We start from the raw sequence: 23572 nt of genomic DNA on the forward strand, positions 1-23572 counted from the left end.
TATGTGCTGCGCACGAGTTAGAAATGAAGCTCTTTAAATAGGATTGAAAGCTTTACAGCTGGTTAGGTTCTGAATCATCTACAGGAAAGAGGTAATTGTAAAGTTGTTTTGAAGCCAATTCAATATTCAAAGCTGTAATACACTGCAAATACAATAAGTCTCCAAGCAGGGAAATCGTACATGTGTAGATTTGTCCAAAATACAATATCGTGACTGGCTCTTCAAGATATACGTGTGCGCGAATACAGACTTGTGTGAGATTATGGTATTCGAAATGAAATAATTTTCGTTCGGTAACAACAAACAACACCGAACGACATTCGATAACACCCAGATATATAGATATTTGTCTGCGAATAAATAAGGAAGATTTCTTCATAAGCACATACTGTGTGCGCAGTCCTCTAAACTGACGTGTTCGAGATTCACTTCTACCTGTTGCCTAGGCGACCAGTACCATCGGCATGGTGACAACAAGGGAAACCTGAGAGAGAACTCTGACGCCCAACTCTATACTGGCGGGAGTCAAGAGGCTAACGAAACTTCTTGTAGTACTCATCAGTTTAAACTTGATCTGAAATTTACAGAGAAATGTAGGCGGCTAGTGGATAACAGGTAAGACGTAAAAGTACTAGTGTTACTCTACCTTTTTTATATTACATAGAAACCTAACTACTTTAATAAAAAAATACTTTAAAAGCCAACTGTATACGTATCTATTCTTCTTTGCTAATTTCAATTTGAGCATATAATTGTTCATTATGCCACATTGCAGACTGGTTATAATATTCCTTGGAAACGATAGAGTTTTGCTTATTAAGTTGCATACTTGATCATATATATATATGTATAGTGTATTATACAAAACGTATTATAAAATCGGTATGATAGGTTTCAGTACTTTGTTACTTGAACGGAACGGTTAGTATTATATAAGCCATTGTTGTAGCAACTGTATTACCGTGTTTACTCGCTTATAAGACGGGGATTTTTCTCGAGATTTCGGGCTCAAATTGGGGGGCCCCGTCTTATAGGCGAGGTCTACAGACATAGAAAATAAATTTAGTTCACTCAGAACTGTGCAGATATTTCAGACAGTGAAAATAGGGAAGTGAGCTATCTTGTTATTATTAGATCTGTGATTGTGGAGAACACGGAGGAATGTGACCTCTACGATGATGGATTGTCCGAGGAACAGTTTTATGAACTGTTTGGAGATAGCGACAACGAATAATTTGAAGGCTTTTGAATTTCATAACTTGCATACTGATTTGCTGTGTTCTATTAAAGTGCAGTTTGCGTCAACTCTTTTAATACTTTGAAGAAATGTGGTTTAAAAGTTAGCATAAACGTACTTTGATACTGAAATATGTTGTGATAAGTTTTGTGCGTTAGATTGTTCTTTGTTATGTGTTTTAAATATGAATATTTATCATACAGTAAATAAAATAGTTGATGAAATTCCATTAAACGCTTGAACACCGAGTTTGGATTTATTCATTTATTTTCACTTTTCTATCTCTTCTATTTTTCTCCTTCTAATCTGAAATCGAAATATCTTATACGAAACTCAAAATTAGGTTTCTATTAATTTCCATTTTTTTCACTTTTCTCTCATTACCTGCTTTCCTTCCTTCGTCTTATAAACGAGTCTAAACAGAATATCGACAATCTCTCAGGTGAAGTTGGGACCCGTCTTATAAGCGAATCGTCTTATAAACGAATAAAAACGGTACTTACAAATTATTTTCAACAGAAATACTAGGACGATGTATACTACCATTCTCAGTTTTACATCTAAAGCAGTCTAACTACCTGTTTATACAAACTAACATCTGTTGTTTAATGATTATTAGTAAGCTCACGCATCTATTAAACATGTTAGCTTCTGTTGTTTTCTAAAGCTTCATGGATATATTGAAAAATATTGGCCAATTAAGAATACTGGAAGCTTGAACTTTATATACTTTATACCTAGTTTAATCCATTACTCAGGTTTCTACGTTACATTACGGATTCTCGAAAACTTAAACTAAAAGTTTAAAGGCTTGGATTCCTATAGCCACAAAATTATTCTTAATTGAAACAAAATAACGAAAACTAAAAGAAAAATTATCAGTATTGCTGACCTTCGGTTTAATTGACGTTTAGTCGTGGCGAATTCAGTCTCTAAAAGAGACAGCTAGAGCGAACGAATTATCTAAACTCCAAAGGTTTTCTGTATTTATGCAAGTGGAAACAAGAACTCAAACAACATTTTACATCAGATGTTTAATATAGAAAAATACTAAACAAAAAGTCAATCATCACAATAGGAACTTTATCAACAAAGCAATAAAAACTACAGTTAAAGTTTAAAAAATAACTTCTACTGTTTATTTAGAGAACATTTAAAAGAAGTGTCAGATCGATAGGTAGAATGCTTTTATGTTTAAATTGTTCAAATTCAGATCTTAATGACATTACAATTATAATTATGTATATCATTTTAGAAGATAATTTTTTATCTTTTTTGTTGTTGTTGTTCTGAAACGGATATGTTCACATCTTTAATATTTATTTTTAAAATGTGCTTAAGTCAATCATTACAATTTAATAAAATATTTCACAGTTTACAATATAGTATTTATACCCCCAGAAACGCTGGATAAATGGATGCAGGCTAGCTCTGTAGCAGAGCTTTGAATCCCATAGCTTTGATAAGCTTAGTTTGAATCCGTGTGGATTCCACTAAATATTCCTTCTACTTTGGGTTGTGGCTACGTTATAAATTAAAAGACAATCACATACCATGTATACTGTGTGGTAAGGTACTGCTGACTTGTCACCTTCTTTATGGTCTGTAGTTCAAAACTATAGACGACGCCAGGTAGTCTTATAGTCTTAGTAGCTTTGCTATAAATGCAAGATGTGAATAAGTTGATAAGACTACTTTGTAAGGACTAAAGACATAGAAGGAAAAGAACGATTGATGAATTTGATTGCATGTAGAAAATCAAATAAAATACGTCACTCTTGAGATGGTATTTTATTCGTTGTGGGAGCTCTCTCAACAATTGAATCTTTTCTTTCGAAGCACTGTTTTTAAAAACTTGTTTAAAAATATTTGCTAATAAAAATGAGAAACCTATAAGTTTAGTAATCCTGTTAAACTGGTCATAAATTGTCGTTTTCGGTGATAAATAGAAACCTAAAAGTTTTTTCTTTCGAAACGACCACGAAGTCCAGTGTGGCTCAGCAGTAAGTCTGTGGGTTATATAAGGTTAAAAGTCGGGTTTCCATATCAGCTGTGGGCGTTGAGCTTAACAACGAACTAATTGATACATATATATAATTATTTATATAAATATCACTCTTAGCAAATAGGTAAAAAAGGTCGTAATTAGTGATAAACTAAAGTCCCTATAATACGTATATACTTTACCGACAGCCTTATTTTTCCATTCTCCCATAATTAAATACAATCAAGGATATACCGTGGTCGAATTTAAAAAGAACTCGTATTATGATTCATCCCATAGTCTGTTTCTGACTAATAGTTGATTTCAGTGGCAGAGTTATTGTATCGTTTTGAATTAACTTTATACTATTTACTGTTAGGATTATAGCTATTGGATCGAACTACTTTCTACTCATGACTGTAAACACAAGCTGGTGTATGTTTACAACAAATCATTTAAATTTATTTGTTCTTCTGAACCTCTGAAGCTCGCCCTTCTCATTAATATCATTCAAAAAAAAAAAGAAGGAACCTAGGCGGAATTTGGAAATATAAGGTTGTTTCCTAGTCCCAGCAAAATTGATTTTTTTATGCTAATTAGCTACAGTTACTTGAAGCATCCTTCAGACAAAACCATTTTGTTTTGTTTGAAATCATTCTTAAATAGGGTAATTGAGTCTCTGGCAAATCTAGGTTTACATCTCGGACGAGGGGTGCCCAGTGATTAGTGTGCTGTACTGATGATGTGAAGTTCCGTAATTCAAGCTCCATCAGGGAAAAAACAGTACGGATCATGCTATGACTTTAAGGTTCACTGACCGTTTCTTTCCAGTTTTCCAGTGAGGTTGACTTAATGGCACTGGTCAACTTGTATAGCGCTGTCACTTTTACTGGTTAACTCAATCAGACTGATAAACCTGCACAATGATAGATCTGACTCGTGCATTAAGTACATGGCACACGTTAATTAATCGGTAAGTGCACTTAAATGTCACTGCAATACAACAGAGAAAACACTGTTGACTTGTATGAATGAGGGTTTACTATTAGAGTAGACTACGCACCACTCAAATGGTTCATAGATGTAAGAAACAAAAATTGTGCTGGATAGCCATGCACCAAAAATGAAAGTATTCTACGCAACATTAGCCCAATAATCAGCACGTTATCACAAATGGAGTTTCGTGGCAGTTGATTAGTACCAGCTTAGCCACGAGCACAGTGCAGGCACAAGAACCACAATGGTTGCTGAAAACATTAAACCACTTGCGAATGGACTTCACGACAGAACTCTAGTAGGAAAGTCTAAAGGACTCAACAAGTGACTATAGTTCGAGATTGATATATTTTTCTATTATTGTTTTAAACTTGATATTATGAACCACACTTTGAAGATTTATTTCCGGAAAGTGCATGATGCAAGGTATCAAGTAGAGTAACACACCACAAAATTTTGCAATTTTTCACACATGATTTGCTTTCTTCTAGGGCAAGAGAGGAATTATTGATTACTGTTTATTACTTCAATCAATAAACTGAAATATGTCCATTACCAAGTGTGGCAAATATGTTGATTTTTTGAAAATGAATGCTTGCTCAGAAGTGGTACATGTTCCCTGTTTAATAATATAAAAATGCAATTAAACAAAATATAATTAGCGAGATATTTAAGTGATGAAGTAATCAGTGTCCCAAATGATTGTGTACAATGTTTAATGGCTATACATTAACATTTTGTCGTTATCCTTGTGTGATAGTTATTAAAATAAATTATAAAAGCTCAGTAAAAATACAGAAACATAAATGTCCAAATTTTAGAAATCATGATCGCGTATTTTTAACCCAAAAAAACAGCTCTAAACGCCAATGGCCGTTCATTGTTTTGTAATAAAACGAATATTGAGAGCGCTCAAAAAAAGTCAAGGTGACCATGAAGCAGATTGAAATTTAGGACAACTTTATAACATGAATAAAATGCTTGAATACTTTGGTAAAATAAAAACTGAAATATTAGACATAGATAAACAGAATGTACGTGAAGTTAAACAAGAAATTTTCGAATGGAAAACTGAAATTAATGGTTTCAAGTTAAATCATCAGTAGATTTTTAAATGTTATTCTAATAACATTCATAAATGTATAACAATGATGTCAGTAATAATGATCAAAGTTAAGGGAATTAAAAAAATACCAAATCAGAAACTTGCATTACAAAAAACAACAACAACATGCAACAGGAAATCGATATTTAAGAAAAATAAATGACTGATTTTCAACAGTATTCAAGAAATATGAATATTGAAATACAAGGAGTACTACAAAGTACAGGGAGGGAATATAACTTATAAGATCAAGATAAATTATTATTATTTAGGAAGTTGTAAAGGTTATTAATATTGACATGAAAGATGAAAACATTTAAACTTCTCTTTGAGTAACAACAGAAAATATAAAGAAACTAGGCTAATTATTGTACAATTATTGAACATACAACTTAGAAAAAGAAATGTTTTTAACAAGGGGTGAAGAAAGTCGTAAGAAAGACTGTTATTGAAGAAGGCTTAGTATATGCAAGTAAATAAAAACTTTTCCAGTTACTAAAATTACTGCGAGAAACAAGAACTACGCTACAAGTTTAATTAAATTAAAGAAGGAAACTTTCTAGTAAGAAAATGAGAATCTGAAAAGTTGGGTTTTAAATTGAGTTATAGTCCAAACGTGTGCCAACTTTCGTCTAAATTTTCGAGAAGTTTTGCTGAAAAACACACACAAACATAGGGATGAAAATATAATCTTCTCTCATCTTGGGAGTGTAATAAGTTCATTGATTATACATAGATTCATTTAATATATTTTTAATGCAGTGTTTCAATGGACATAGGAAGGTTGCATTTATAACGAAATTCTAAATACAATGAGGTTCGAACTGTAATGCTTATTGTTTACATGCTCTTGGCTAGTAATTCTTGTTTCATTCTGTACTTGAACTTTTAAAGGAACGTCAAATTTCCTTTAAAAATTTAATTTAACTTCAGTAAGTAAAGATAACATCGTTTACACTATAATTATTATTTTAAAATTACTACTAGTTATCAATAATACTTATCAAAGCGGATACTCCATTTGAAACTATTTTACCTCAATTACATTGGCTTACACCATTGTTTTAGTTTTAGTTATCATATAATAAAAACAAACGATAGAAGAAGAACAAGAAATTCAAACTTTGCTATGATAATTACTGGCATTCCCACAACTTATGATTCAGATATTACGTAAAAGGAAACATTATATTGTGTTTTAAGTTTTGATTATCTGTTGAGGAGATATTATTTTAAATACCATTTCGATGAACAATAGGAGTAATCCCTAGGCTACCGACTGCCTGGTAGGGAAAGGTAATACTATAGCTAAAATTAGTAAAAATAATATTGAAAACTGACACACCCGTAATAACGTATTTGGACAATATGTCGATGAGAAAAAAATTTTCCTTGACATTTTAAAACATGTCGTACGAGCGAATTGGGTAAAATATTTTATTATGGGTAGAATCATCAAAAATCGATCTATGAATTTGATTGCGAAAATGATGTTAAACGAAAAAAAAACTAATGCTAAGGATTTTTCAGTGTTTTCTGGAGCAAAATATTACGTGTATATGGAAATATACACCACCTAAAGATCGATATAATAACGAATATTAGCGAGATATTAGATAGCTCTTATAAACAGCTTCATTTTATCAAGCTGAAACATGAGTAGCCTATCGGGTTTTGATATCGATTTTACATAGATTTTAGTTCATTATTTTGTAGTGAAGTGTAGAATAAATCTTATAAAATACTTTACTGGATAAAATGCGGGGGAAGCTTTGATTATACTTTAATAATATATTTCTTTAACTTGTCACTGGATATGATTTCTTTGGTTTATCTGCTATCTTGTACAACCAGTTTTCCTACATTAAGCTATAATTAATCTGCATCATTAGATAAGATAATGGAACATATTTTCTTTATTATTCAAATACTTAAGATAATTATACAACATGCTTTTCCAATATAATTAAAGAATTTACTTTCACTTGATTTTCTACTTGATAAATTTCTGTCAAAAAATTTTCAGAAAACATCTCCATTGTGTTATACATTCTAGCATTATTTCATTTCTTTTATTATCGGTATCTTCAGATAATGCCAAAACACAATATCACTAAACTTCATATTCTCAATTTTTATTATACAGAACTTCATTACGGATGTTTTCAATATTCGTGTAATTTACCCATGGTCATTTTCTTTTACTGTTTGTTGCACTATTAGTACTTGAAACTTTTTCTGTTGCTTTTCTCTGCGTCTCCGACTCAATTTAGAAGAAAGTTATAAACCACCACAACAAAAGCACGTTAAGTATTTTGAAATTCTAGGCCTTTTACATTTGCAAAATATAAAATAAAAAAGAATAATATAAGCATTAATATAATTCTACAAAAAGTAGAACGTATTAAGTATTTTGGGGTAATAATAAATTATTGATTAAATTAAAAAGAAAACATTAAATTATGAGAAAAGAATTAAATTTACCGTTATTAAGAGTTTACTATTTAAAAAATGTATTCATTTGAAAATGGATATATTTTTTATTTGGTTTTATTCAGTTTTATAACGTGGATTATCTGCTGTGGAGGTAGCTATCAAACAAATCAGAATAATTTAATAGAGTTATAAAAAGTATCAAGTGTATGTTATAATTATCATATCAGATAACATTTTCATAATTTGAATACACTATTTCTGCATATAATATATATTTACAAAATATTTAATAGCTTCAGTAAATATATTCAAAGTTGGCAAAAAATAAAATCAACATTCCAAACGAGAGTTGAAGAACACGGATATCTAAAACTTCCTAATGTAAATAAGAAAATTTAAAAAAATATATCAATGATCAAAATAAGATTAGTAGTTAGTAATAATGCTCGCTCTTTTAGTCGTGGGGGTGTTATAATTTGAGGGTCAATCCCACTATTTGTTGGTAAAGCCCAAGATTTGGCGTGGGATGGGTGGGATGACTAGTTGCCTTCCCTCTAGTGTTACACTGCTAAATTAGGGACGGCTAGCGCACATAGCTCTCGTGTACTTTCACGAAACTCAAAAAGAAACAAACAATTGTGATCTAATTACCGTTTTGGACTCAGGAGGTCAAACCGTTTTGAATAATATATTTAACCACCTTCAAGGTCTCATAAATTAATTTGCTCTAATCCTGTCTAAACGAATTTTAATTTGAGAATAAGCCGAGATAGATCCTGAAGAGTAATAAAATTGAATTGGTGTTTATTCGTGTCCTATGTTTGGTATTGCTGGCGCACTAAACTATAGCTAATGAAAAGAAAAGTAAAGGTCTCATGGGTTAGTTTACTCTACTTCTGCGTAAAAAATTTCAAGTACCTCAGCTATTGAGGATTCTCTCTTTGAAGTCGAATAAAATCTGAAGTTGTAAATTTTGAAGAAAGTGCAACAGCAACCTTTTGAATGAATTATAACGACCATTAGGGACAAGGAAGACTCCCATTTCATCTTATTATCCATAGTATTAAGGTTTAGCTGACCTGATAGTACTATCTACAAAGCCTGCCCTTTCCAAGTTTTTGAGTTTTGAGTAAATACTTTCCAAGTCTGTGAGTCTGGTGTGAACTCACTACAGCGATTTAAGCGCCAGACTTAGTTACGTCGTCTTTTAATGTACTGCTTGGATATTTCATTGCTCCGTACGACTCTTTCTTATCAGTGTATTAAAGTAAATTTAATAAAGGTCGTCGATTTCCTTCTTATTCAGAAATTCTGAATTTTGCGTACAGTGTTAAGCTCTCATACACGTGGATGCTTGATGCAAATTTGCTTACTTGTACTTCAAGCTCATACTGTTTTGATAAGTTTGAATACGTGTATTTGTTGTTAGGCGCAAAGATACACAATAGACTATCTGTAACAAAATCGGGTTTTTAGTGTTATAAGCTGTTGAGTCACGTTCACGTACTTGTGATTATGTTGATGTAATTAAGTCTTTGTTTGCGGCTTCAGTAAATATGCCTGCCACGCCATGCGCACAAATTCGCGATTTTTTTCCGACAGCCCAATCAAAATGTTGCATACAAAATGCTTGCATCATATGATGTCAACCGCAGGTGAAAGGTTAAAAATTAGTATAGTTTTGTCCAGAAAAAATAAGAGTGAGAAAAAAGAATTATTTGAACATTCAAATTTATTGCGTTTTTCTTCTATTTCTTTAAGAGTCGTAAAAATGATTTTTTGTAGCAGAAGATGAACGGTTGAAATACGTTCACTAAGCCTCCTACAATAGGATCGATTATCAATGGTCTGAAATTGAACGTTAGTCACCAGGTGATTTTATTTGCTCAAAGACATTACTCTGTAGAATGTGTTTAGAATTAAGCACAAAGCTACACAATGGGCTTACTGTGCTCTACCCACCATGGTTGTGCCAGTGTGAGGGGCACTCTGTAGAGAAAAGATTCACTTAAGACACTTGAATAGAAACATGAGAATACGTCTTATGCTTGATATTTCAGTAATTTAATTGTAGTTTTCCAAGCAGTTATAGAAATGTTGCTAAAACTTAAAACAAAGTTTTTATCTGTATAAAATAAATGAATATTCAACTTAGAAATGTTTAAGACTTAAAACTAAAAATGTTTCGAAGGATACTTTATAAACCAAAAACAACAAACAATACGTTTTGACGTTGGCTTAGGTTTTAATTCTTTTCAAACGTATAAAAATTTCTGTTTCAAACTGAAACTCGTTAAAAATAAAGAAATAAAACAAAACAACACATAACAGCGTGGAAAAAATGTAAGTGTTCGCCTACTAACAACTAATGATTAAAACGAGAAGAGTTTCTAAATGTTGTCATTTTAGTCTTTCTTTATTGAAGCGCTTCCAGAAAAATTACTTGCGTCTTTGTAAGTAAATTGGCATCATTTTCACCTTTGTTTCGTACTAATCATCTGTTATTTTTGTATGACACCTAAATTAAAAACAAATGAAGTGTAATATTTTCCCTCAATCTTTAAAAGATTCGCAATAAGAAATATTATATATTGGACTTAACTTGAGATGGCTAGTTCACAATTATTTGCATTCTGTCACAGCATGTGATATTTTGCACCCTGAAGATGATGTGCTTCTATACTGGTTTTCTCTCCCTAGTGGCTCCCAGTGGCACAGCGGTATGTGTGCGGACCAATAACACTATAAATTTGGTTTCGATACATTTTGTGGTGGGCAGAGCACAGATGTAGCTTCTTTGTCTAGTTTTATGCTTAACTACAAACAAACAACTATCTCTACGGGTTTGTTGGGTCATAGGTAGTGTGCAGAATATCAACGTCTGTGGTCGATGCCCCAAAGTGCGAAAAGTTCACGACACAAAGTGCAAAAGAAGTATCTTCTCTGAACTGATATAGATATGTCATTAAGATGTGTATACAGAACTTATACTGAAGGAATAGTGACGGTTACCCATTAAAACCTTATCTGAACGAGATTTTAGTACTATTATTTGTACTCACGAACCAGAAATGTAATCTCTTTATTGCACAATTCTATGTTGTAAGCCTCTTTAAAATGCAAAACCACTGAAAAAGGAATGTTGTGTTATTTACATATTTTTAAAGCATTCTCTACACCTTATCTATTTTATGTATCAGAAATATTGCTGTACGGAATTGATAAGCCAGTGTATTACCAACGGTGTGAACTCTGTGAGCTTATTTATATAGGAATTATGGCCAACTTTTGTTTACGTTCAATTTGCTCTGTTTCATGTTTTGTCTTAAAATAATAACTATTGTCTTTGTTTACCATTAAGTAAAAAATTACACAAAGCGCTATCTATATGTGCTCTTCCCAACATGGGTATCAAAATCCGGTTTCTAGCAGACATACCGCTGTGTCATTGAGGGGGGGGAGCTGTAGACGTTTAGAAACATATTTTCTTATCCAAATCCTTTGCAAATTGGCTTATTGTAATTATTCTGTAAGAACAGAGATACCAAATAATACTATTTTCTAATGAGTAATAAAAATATGTAGGTGTCAAGTACAGTATGGGAGATTACCTTCTTTAATGGTATCGTGGGCTTACACGTATTACCCATTCCAGGCAGTAACTTATCAGTTCGAGGTAAGATGATTAACTTTATCTGTTTACAAGCATATTAATTACGTTGGACGATAAATATCAGGTTTACAATAATCAAAAGTTACTGTGGATTTTTGAAGAGAACCCGTTTGTTTGAGTCTCATCAGCTTGAGAAACAAAAATGAATACGTAATAGTAAAACTTTAATAAGTATAATGTTGTATCGATTACAGAATTAGCAAGAAAAGTCTCGAGAAACTGTCTTAGGTATCATTGTATACAGCCCTTAAGCTCCGCAATCTTTTCTTACACGAAACCAAGATATCGCAAAATTTGCGCACGCGTAACAATTACTTGCCATTTTCACGATATAAATACATTCCAGGTTCTTTCTTCGTCATCCTAATAAATGTCAGTTAGAAAATAAACCCGGAAGTAATCCCGAGGTAAGCGTTAATCATGACATTAGCCATTGTTTTACTGACCAGACGATGTGGCTCTTTTCATTCCATTGTGAACAGTTTAATATGTTCAACTAGGATTCAGCGGAAACAGTGCGACCTTATTCGTTTGTGTCAAAACTTCCGTTAACAGCTGATTTTTGTGAGGTAGAAACAAAGACAGCATCACAGTGTGTTTGGTGATATGACGAAGCTTAAGAAAATATGAGTGCATTGCTGCTAGTTTTAGTTCTGCAAATGGATTTATAAGGACCAAATTCTTGCTGCTTTAAACACGTTTTCTTTTTTTTTTTGGGGGGGGCGTGTGTTATCGGAATTTATAAAACAGTGTTATTTCTCCTTCACAAAATTTCAAATTTGAAAACATTGAAAATAGATCTCAAATGACTTTTTCGTCCACACTATACTAAAATGTAATCAATAAAAATAAAATGAAATAATATTTACTAGGTTTTCATTGCTTCAAAGAAACGCTTCACGAATTTAACGATCTGATGTAGCTGAAAGGAATTATTATATAGCAACACGATTGTTACTGGTAGTCATGCACTGGTGTTCGATTAATAAACAGACTAAAATTTAAGCCTATTTATAAAACCTGAGATATAAGTAAAGAATAACAGCAAAAGGAAAAATAATGAAAATTTATGCATATACGTTTCATTTTTTTAGCTCTTGTCAATCAACAACAATGTATCCATATAAACATAAAGATTCATAAAAATAAAAGAGCGTTTTACCAATAAGATGTAATATTTCTAAAGGTTCTCTCTCTTCAGCTCAGATATAGTAGAACGAGTCAGAAGTATACAATTAACAAACAAACCTACACAGTTTCATGCAAGCAGGTGACAAGTGTCTGGTATTTTAGGGATGTACGCTGCAGATGCAAAATTGAAAAAATTACAGCCACTAGATAAAGTTTGATCATGATAAATATCGCGTAACGATCTGCAAGCCTAATATTAAGGACGAATTAGAGATGACACTAATTGTACTAGCAGAGCTCTAGCATTTGCGTAATTGATTCAGGCGAATATTATGAAGCTGATAAAGGGTACTCGCAGCAATTTTATGTTCGCCGATAATTTTAGCCTTGAGTGAAGGATGAGGAACATGAAGCACTAATATGATCGTTCATTTTCTGATATGTAGGAGTGATGTGCCAGTCAACGAATACTTTCCTTTTTTTTTTTTCGCGGAAGAAAGCCATGACGTGTGTTCATTCATGATGAACTTGATCCGGAGCTCGTGAAATTTAATACCACAGAACCTGTCATGTGCCTCGTAAGAAGAAATTACACTCATACATTATGATGATGACTTTGATAAATATTTTATGATGAAATTAAACAAGAGACATTCGTGAAAATTCCACCTAAGTAAGATGTTTGGAAAATACGAAATTTCCTTGTAGAGATGGATTAATTAACTTAGTAATAGCTACCTAATAAATATTTCAAGTTATGACAACAGTTCAAAAAGTATATAAAAGTTTCAAGTTTATTAGCCTATAACTCTCGCGAATTGTTTTCATTTATTATAGTTTTAAGCCATCAAAAATCAGAAACGCTACAAGCTTTTTTACAATAGATATAGTTGGCATAAGTAATTATTATTTTCCAAATGAACTAAAGCAACGATAGGGAAATCCTATACAATAAACAAATGGCTCGGGATTCTACTATTTCCTTATAGTTAGTTTAGAAACAACTTTGTGATTTTAATATATTTTTAAATCAGTATAACAATTTGGGGTGTGAAATAAAACTGGCTTTTCTGAGGCGTATCTAAATGTTATAATTTAGTTACTCCAATCAACCAAAAATTTAAGCAAAGAAGATACGGATGGAATGTCGGTAAATGTTGCTGATGTGTAGAATACAATTATATATAAAGAACTAAAGGTCACGATATCAAGCGCTAAAAATGTATGTCTTAAAACTATCAGAAGTCAACTCATAGAGTTGATGATAAAAATCTGAGATTCACTCCTACGTTTGTGATTGAAGGCCCACTCAGACACTGCGCATAGTGGTTATATACCAAAGTAAAAAGAAATTATTTTCGAAGTCTTAATGTTAGCATTTTTATTTTAGAAGTTTTCCATTCTGTTATGTAATTAAACACCCACTCAACAATCTAACACTTTAATCTTCAGACTCCTTTGTCTGGCAGCGGCTGTTAGAAATAAATTTTACTTTCTGTGTTTATTACTTTTTAACCCGTAATTGTAAATTTACACATTATTTATTTTTCTTTTGATTCATTTTCAAGATCTTATCTATTAAATAATTTCATATGAGTTATAACTTGATTTAATAGCTTTTTTACTTATTATGGCTAGCAGTCTGTTCACAATATCTTTTATGGTTTTCTCGACCATATAGATTGTTGAGTACTTTGTATTAAAACAATTTTTAACTTCACCACGTGGTTATTGCTTGCCACGCAAAAAGCACACCACTCCATCATGCATTCTTTCAATAATCCATGTAGTGTACGAGGGTAGCGACTTTCCAGTTTCCATCTCAGTAGTCCGATCAAACGAATATCGATAAAGGCGCTACATCCGGGAACTTAACTAGTATGTTTTTGTATGGAATATTATGAATTGACGTTTCATTTTCCAGCTGCTTCAGGTATTCAACAGTTGAACGAGAAGTTTGATTGCAGGTCATATCTTTCTTACACAATATCCTTCTTGATTATCTTGCATACTGTTGAGTGAGATATGTGCACAAATTTTACCACTGAATTTTATGCTTGTGGATTTCATCTGTTACAAGACGCCACACTTTCCTTACCACAAGCGGAGCTCATTTTGTTGCAAATCTTTCTGGGTTGCTCTGTTGATCCTAATTGTTCTAGATTACATTAAATACAAGAGATATCTTCGTTTTAGAAATTCTAAAACTATGATCTGGACACGTCTTTATGACCTGAGTATATGAATATTTTACATCAAAAAAGGGTTGTTATATACCTTTTCTAAAACAATAAATTATCGGTAACATGATACTAACTGTGAAATAGCAAACAATGTTAAAATGTAATTGTAATTTATACCATTTTATCGAGACTGTATAACGACTGTTGTTCATGTGAATTGCAGACTGACATATTCAAAATCGTTGTAATATTATCTGTTGAGTTTTGTGGCCTTGAAATGAAAATATATGTAAAAATGTACATTTTATTTTGTTAATTAAAATCTATGCATGCCATGTATTTAACGTAGTTAAAAAAATACAAGTTATTTATTTCTCAAATGACATGATTAGGAATCTACTCATAATCCACTCATGTTGAGTGAGCACTTATAACAACTACAAACGTTATATATTCAGAATATACGGTTCGCGGTGGTCACTTAAAAATGTTTAAAAACACTTAAAATGATATAAAAGTAATTCATAATATCATGTAATTATAAGAACAAGTTACATCTTCAATATAACTGAGAATGACCAGAATGAACTGGTATTATTTAATAGTTTATGCAGGAATGATGTCGTTTTGTCAAGATCGAATTGCAAAATTAGGATTAATTTTAGAAAATTGGAGAAACAAGAAAATATCTTCAGACGTGTGCAAAATTATACAGTGAATACTGCTGTTAAGTATTTATTGGAAGTGCGTGAAATGTGTTTTTAACGTGATGACAATTATGAAATAAAGCTCAACTAGTGTCAAAGATAAACTAGTGTTTGCTTATGTAATCATCTTGGTTAAAATTTTAAAATGGTAAATTATAAATACACCTGTAATTCACTTTGTAGTTAAACGCAAAACTACACAATGTGCTATGGAAACTTGATTTTTAAACATTACAAGCCTTCATACATATAAAATTGATAACTTACAACTGGAAATGTAATACCGACTCGAGGCTGCTGCCAAATGTCAAGCAAACTTCAATAATATTTCATATTATTTATAGAATATCATATCTTAGCAATATTAATGTGATGATCAGTGCAAATCATTAACATTTGAATATACCTCGCTGGTACAGCGGTAAGTCTGGATTTACAACCCTAAAATCAGCGGTTCATTTCCCTTCGGTGGATATGGAAAATAGTCTGCTGTCGCTTTGCTATAAGAAAAAACACATACAAAACAGTTAAATATTCTACTAATTCTTTTCTTCTATTATATATTAGTTTCGTTTAGCATTAGAGAATGAATTGTAAGATTAGAAGTGAATGTTAAAGCATCCTCTTCTAAACTTTTTGATTTCATTAATAATTCAAGTCTATATTTTTAGTAAGTTACATTGTATATATTAAGAGTTGTTAACCATCCTGAAAATGACCTTTAAACAAATAGCAAAGGTTCATCTATACATCGCCACGAGAGTTACAGAAATCACTCTGCTTGTCAATCTAAACGTTATATACATATGTACAATATACGAAAATATTTTAATTCATTGTAGATTTCGTTGGGATATACACACTAGTGAAAAAAGGACATACAATGTACCAAATGAATTTGTAAAGGTTTTATACTATGCTTAAAAATAAGAGACTTTTCAGATCATCATATACAAGCTAAAAACACGGTAATACTTTTAATTTTGTAACATAGGGCCACTCTATTCATGTGTACCAGACAAATGGGATCCACATGCTTTGCATCTTGTTACCAGTTAAACTCAACAGATTCTCTGCTATCACGGCCCTATTTATATTGTTTCAACTTACCTTGCATCAATAATGCAAGTGTCTCAAACTAAGTTCTTTCTCAACATTAAAATGTGTAAGATATGAGTGTCAAATAACGAAGCTTCAGCTAATTTACTATAAAATAATGGTTTTTGTTTGTTTAGAATTTCGCGCCATGGTACACGAGAACTATTTGCGCTAGCCGTCCATAAGTTAGCAGTGTAAGACTAGAGAAAAGGCAGCTAGTCATTATCACCAACCGCCAACTATTCGGCTAATCTTTTACCAACAAATATTAGAACTGACAATAACATTATAACGCCCCACGGCTGAAAAAGCGAGCACGTTTGGTGTGACAGGGTTTCGAACTTGCAACCCTCAGGTTACCAGTCGAGCGTCTTAACCACCTGGTCATGCCGAGCCTACAAACTAATGAAAAACAAAGAAATATATAATAAATTTTGACTGTTTTAATCGTTAATGCTATAGTTTTAAAACACTACGTTCAAAAATCTGACTTATGGGAAATGAGAATCAATGAAATCTTTATCACGTCTATGGATTAATGGCTATATAATCACATGAAGCAGTTGCTTGTTACCTATCCCGGATTACTAAGCCAAGTGTACAACTTTAACTGTAAAACTAGTTAATATTTTCCGATAAATTTAGATGGCTTATTTCCCAGATATTTATATTTTGTGTACACTCTGTCTACGTAGGTTCTTTCAGTGCATGATATATGTCACATGTGTTTCCGTTTTTGTAGAAACTTTTAATAGAAAAGTATTGAATTTTCCAGCATGGCAAGCGGAGAACAGTTTACATTCTTTATTTCTTCTGGAACGTAAACTTGTCGATCTTTCTGCAGCCTGTTCTTCTGTATATCTGATTATTCTAGTGAAAAAAAATCTTAAGTCTGTCTTTTTATTTAACTGTCTCTGTCAGAAAATAGTTTGCTTTCTGAGCCATTAAAAATGACAGCTTCTTTATAGTTGAAATTGTGCTTAATTAATCTTATCATGAGTTGCTGTAGGTAAAAACTCTTACTGATACGATTATAGAGCAGCAAATCAAATTATCATGACTATTACGCAACAAGTCCAATTATCATGATCAGGGGTTCGATTCCCCTCGGCGGGCTGAGCAGATAGCCCGATGTGGCTTTGCTATAAGATAAACACGCGAAACACCCACTTATGATGATTATGACGCAATAAAGTTAATTATCATAATTATTACACAACAAATCTAATTATAGCGATTATTACATAACAAATTTGATTATCATGATTATTACATAAAAATAATTATCATGATTTTTTAACGCAAGAAAAAAAACGCATTATTTATACAATGCTAATAAATCATGATTTATTGCAATATTTTACATGTTTACTCATATTTTTACTATTTCATTCCAAAATAAACTTCTGTTTAAATATGATGACAATGGTAATCTTGTAACAACTCTTTTTCGATTGACATTTATTACATTTAGTATACCTTGACTATTAATTCGTCAAAATGTATTTTTTGTTATCGTATGATTGACAGAAGTTAGATTTTTAATAAAGACTTCAGGATAATATTCTGGACAGTCATATTAATATATTTTTTGTAATATTCTAGTTATAATTTAATTAAATTACTTTGCCTTCGTTTGTTTGATTTTCAAAATTTCGCGCAAAGCTATATGAAGGCTATCTGCGTTAGTCTTCCCTAATTTAGCAGTGTAAGACTAGAGGGAAGGTAGCTAGTCATCACCACCAACCCTTGGGTTACTCTTTTACCAACGAATAGTAGGACTGACCGTCACATTATAACGCTCCCACGGCTGAAAGGGCGACCATCTTTGGTGTGATGGGGATTCGAACCCGCGACGCTTGGATTACTAGTCGAGTGCCTTAACTACCTGTCAGTGCCGGGCGTTGCTTTTGTATTAAGTAGACTGATGTTTTCATCAACATTGGAGTTAAGTTCCGAATCGAATTTATGCAATTTTTCTTGCAATGATACATCATTAAACAAATTTATATATTAGGTAATGTTAGTGACACGTATATTAACTCATTTTGAAGAGTTAAACCAGTACAATATAGATTTGTTCACACTTGTTAGGACTAAAAGTAATTCAGAATTCTAAATAATCGAACCATTCTGATACAATGTTGATGAAGATATATTAATTAGCTAACTTTCATAACTATAACTTTATTATAAGATATGTAAAGGTAGGTGCACAAACAGATAAATAAATAGGTAAAAAATTAGTTTCTATTTCTTTTACCAATACAGATATACAGTGAAATGAATTATTTTCTGAACAAATGGCAAATGTCACGCTATAATTCATTTATAACCCCTTAGGACGTTACCACATGCCTGATGTTTTCTTAGTAGAAAACGTAACAACTTAAAGTATATTTAACGCAATTCACGATACATGAAGTGTAACTCAACAAATGTTAACTCTTGATCGTCAGGTTTTGGGCACAAATCAAACTTTAATCGCAGTTGCTTATTACACTTGGGTCTCTGCACATTGATTAATTTTTTTGAAAAACAAACATGTGTATATTTATGCTAGTGTATTCTACGAATACAAGCTATTTTTGCTTCCGCCCTTCGACGGTAGAATATGTATATTCATGTGGCAGCTCAGTAAGTTTGTCACTCGCCTTTCAATCGATTGGTAACGTCCTTTCCTATACACAAAATTTCATCTCGCGAATACCACCGGCTAATAGGTTCTTTCATCAAACAGATGAATGCTTGTTTGTTTGAAAGTAAGCATAAAACTACACAATGGGCTTACTATAGGTATTAAAATCCGATGTCTAGCGTAACAAGCCAGCGAACATAACGCTGTGCCACTGTGGGGAGAACAGAAGAGTGTAAAGTAATGCGCACATATCGGTAAATCTAATATCTTATAAAAGGTAAGATTCATTTGTTTATGAATACAGGTTTAATAGTTAGCACACGGGATCACTTACAAAATATGTAATATTTTTTTCCTGAATAGCGTGTGTGTGTTTTTTTTATAGCAAAGCCACATCGAGCTATCTATTGAGGCCACCGAGGGGAATCGATCCTCTGATTTTAGACTCCTGAAGAAGAACAGTCGACTATTCGAAAGCACTCGAGTTTGGGTCTCATGTTGAAAATATTACAACATTTATTTATAAATTTTTATAATAATATTATGCTATTTCGTCACATTCTTTGATTCTGAGGGCTAAGAGATCGTCAAAACACCTATTATATAATATTTAAATCCCAAACTTTCCAGATGAATCTGTAAATACAAATATTTTATTTTAAACATAGATGTTTTGTATGATTTCTGGTTTTGCGGTGTTTAGACATACAAAAGCATGTTTCTAAAATGATCGAACTTCACATATTACGTTTTTCTTTAGACATTTGTATTGTTGTTTCTCCAAGACAATAGTAGAAGGTAACAAGCACTTGGACTTACATCTGTAGTTTCATTGAAAGACAAGGAAATATAAAAACACGAAGTAGACTTCAATGAGTTGTAGAGATTACCACAATAGTATTGAGTCAAACAGTTGGTTGTTCAAAGAAGTTTTCAATTTGTGTTTCAAACGAAATACTATACCTACGAGGGGAGGGGACGTAAAAAAGAGCAAATTAACAGGTAACTGGAATATACTGAAACATTGTTTATTGGAGAAGTTAAGCCTATTGCTCATTACGTGTAACTTTTAAAAGTTGTATTTTTAGAGTTTGTTGTCGAAGAAACAAAATCGTTTTGTTATACGTGTACTGGATTTCCTTCTTTTTATTAAATAATCCAAAAACATCCAGCCTACAATATATAGTGCCACAAAAATGTTTTTTTTCAACATGTTTTCCATCTTTTGTATGTTTTGAATTTCGCGCAAAGTTACATTAGGGCTATCTACGCAAGCCGTCCCTAATTTTCAGTGTAAGACTAGAGGGAAGGCAACTAGTTATTACCACTCACCGTCAACTATTGGGCTACTGCTTTACCAACGAATAGTGGGATTGACTGTCATATTATATAGCACCCCCACGATTGAAAGGACGAACATGTTTGGTGTGATGGGGATTTGAGCCAGCGATGCACAGATCACTGTAACCACCTAGCCGTGCCGGGCCTCTTCCATAATCATGACATACATTAATCACAATGCAACAGCTTCGTCAGATCATGTTAGACCATTTGGTTATGGACCAAAGACATATGTAGACCTGTTGATGCTTACTATATATAGATGTTGTAAGATAGACATAATTACAGCAGGTTTTAAACTTTAGGTTTTCGTTTATGTTAGCCTTTTGTTGAGCCTTTTGTTTAAGACCAGCAAGATGATACGAAACTAGTTTAATAGAAACATACAACATTAACCATCATCTATAAATTTGAAAAACTAGGTCTTACAAAGTGTGATATTATCATGAAACACACGAATATAAACGATCGATATGATACTGCATGTTATTGATTTTACCTATGTTATCAATAAAACCAATGAGTGTCGAATCTGAGATTAAGTTTGAGCACTGAAAATGAGTCAGACTTAGTTGTGTTTGTAGTTTGTTCGGATTGTGAATTCAAGAATTCGTGGTCCATGATACATTGCCTCAAAATGCACCCCACACTTTAGAGCTGTGGATGTGTTACAAAAAGTAACGGCTAAATGTTACTATTCAATTGGACTCGAGTATTCCAGAAGTTGGCGTCCGTTTTTGTTGTTGTTGTTTCAAATTTAGAAAAGGCCGTTGTGCAACTTTGCACGAAATTCTGAAACAAATAAACTTCGTGAAAAGTATTTGTATGTTATCTAGTCATATTAATCGTTGAAGATAACCAAAGCCGCTAGATCACAGTGTGTATCCAATAAACATTATTAGAAACAACGATCAAACTTATAACATCAGTATATCAGATGTGCAACATAAATTAATTTTAGACATTTTTTATATCCAAGAACCAAATAACAAAAATTGTATTTCAATAAAAACTTGAAAACTAATAAAAGATAAAACAGGAATACAAGAATAATGGCATTTCAAGAAAGTTTAATTGTTTTAGAAACAAGATCAAGTAACTTAGTGATTTCTTATATAAAAAAAAACAATAATTGTATTCTAAAAAGTACTCAATGTTTTCTACATAAACTTTTAAGTTTGTTTATAGTTAAGCAAATATAAAAGGTACAAAATAAGCTATCTGTACGCTGATCACCATGGATATCGAAACCCAGTTTCTAGTGTTCTGAGTCCGCATACATACATACATTCCCCTGTTTCACTGGGAAGGATAGAGTTCAACTATTTGCTAATGCTTCTTGCATTAAATAATGATATAAAACAATAGTACCTGAGTTAAGTAATGATATAAAACAATAGTACCTGAGTTAAGTAATGATATAAAACAATAGTACCTGAGTTAAGTAGTGATACAAAACAATAGTACCTGTTTGATAATAAAAAAATAAGAAGATAAAAGCGTTTTCAAATGAGATAAAAAGGAAATGAAAATGGTGGTTACTGGTGCTTTTATGATGTCGTGGATATTATCCATGTTTTCACTGTTAAATGATTAATTAATTACTTTTAATGTTGAGTTGGAGGTGGGTGGCATGGACTAGCTGCTCACTTCTAGCCTATTATAGCTAAATTAGGAAGGGCTAAATAACTCTCGAGTAGCTTCGAGCGAATTAGTATAAAGATTAATAAAAGATCTTGTGTAATGCATATTTGTCCAGATCTTCGTACTGTTCAGCTAATTATACAGAATCATACATTTGGGACTAGGAATTGGCGTTTTAAAGTGTATGATTAGAAAATGATGTCAAAATGCCTTCAGAACTTAATGCACTTTCATTACAAGTTTGTAATAGGTAAACCTAATTCCTTATTAGCTTTATATTAGAGCAGTAAATAGTGAATACCACTAACGAAAAATGTATTGAGCAAGCACTGTTACTCTAAATGATTCTACAAAAGTGTACTACAAATAATTAAGGAGACATGTAGCTTCAGATAAGAAAGTCGTGCACGGAATATCAAGAAGTAAATGGCTTTTTTATTAAACCATTATTAAAATTACTATACATATGTTATTAATTAGAGATGTAGACATTGGCTTACATGCATCGTACGTCACGAAATGTCCACATGTTTATGTAATTAGAGATACATTTTTCTTTTTAAATATTGCAGAGTACATCAGGCATAAGTGATGTCGTTGATAATTGAAATACATTAATATTAAGACTATGCTAGCAGTTAAGTTTTAAAGCTACAGTAAGAAACAAAACTTACTTCGAGCCAGTTACTACAAATTATCTTGACTTGTGATCGAATCTGCAAATTTCAAAATATATTATAATGATATGTTATTACAAAACAATGGACTATTTATTTGGTTTTTGAATTTTGCGCAAAGATTTTTGTTTGCTTGCTTGAAGTTAAGCATAAAGCTACAAAATGATCTATCTGTGCTCTACCCAACATGGGTATCGAAACCCGATTTCTAACGATGTGAGCTCGCAGACTTACCGCTGTGCCACTAGAGTGTTCGCGCAAAAATTTACGAGGGCTATCTGCGCTAGCTGTTCCTAATTTAGCAGTGTATGATGAGAGGGAAGGCAACTAGTCATCACCATACACTGATACTGGCTATTCTTTTACCAACAAAGAGTGGAAATGCCCGTACATTTATAACGCCCCCACGGCTGAAAGGGCGTGGATGATTGGTGTGACGGGGATTCAAATCCACGATCCTCAAATTACGAGTCAAGTGCCCAAACCACCTGACCATGTAGGGCCTAAAACAATGGCATAAACATAAAATTTAATATAAATCATAAATACAATGCAATATAAATTAAATGACAATTAACCCAAGAGCTTTTGACCAATTCAGATTAGTAAAACTTATTAATAAAACAAAAATAATATCCGTGATATTTTGTAAATTACCTTGTAAACATTATCAAAATCAATTTTTCTGCTGTTGTTGCTTTTTTAAATTTCTTAGTGTACTA

The 23572-nt window shown here is 32.2% G+C and overlaps 1 protein-coding gene across 1 annotated transcript in view; it reads left to right on the plus strand.

The window, feature by feature from the left end:
* The first annotated feature begins 240 nt into the window (after positions 1 to 240).
* Positions 241 to 23572, plus strand: part of LOC143232160 (uncharacterized) — a 60985-nt gene continuing 37653 nt past the window's right edge. The window contains exon 1 of the mRNA XM_076467264.1: positions 241 to 615. The gene's annotated coding sequence lies outside the window, so the exon portion shown is untranslated. The remainder of the gene's footprint in view (positions 616 to 23572) is intronic.

The sequence above is a fragment of the Tachypleus tridentatus genome, chromosome 11, assembly GCF_004210375.1.
Source record: "Tachypleus tridentatus isolate NWPU-2018 chromosome 11, ASM421037v1, whole genome shotgun sequence".
In the NCBI taxonomy this organism is placed as follows: Eukaryota; Metazoa; Arthropoda; class Merostomata; order Xiphosura; family Limulidae; genus Tachypleus; species Tachypleus tridentatus.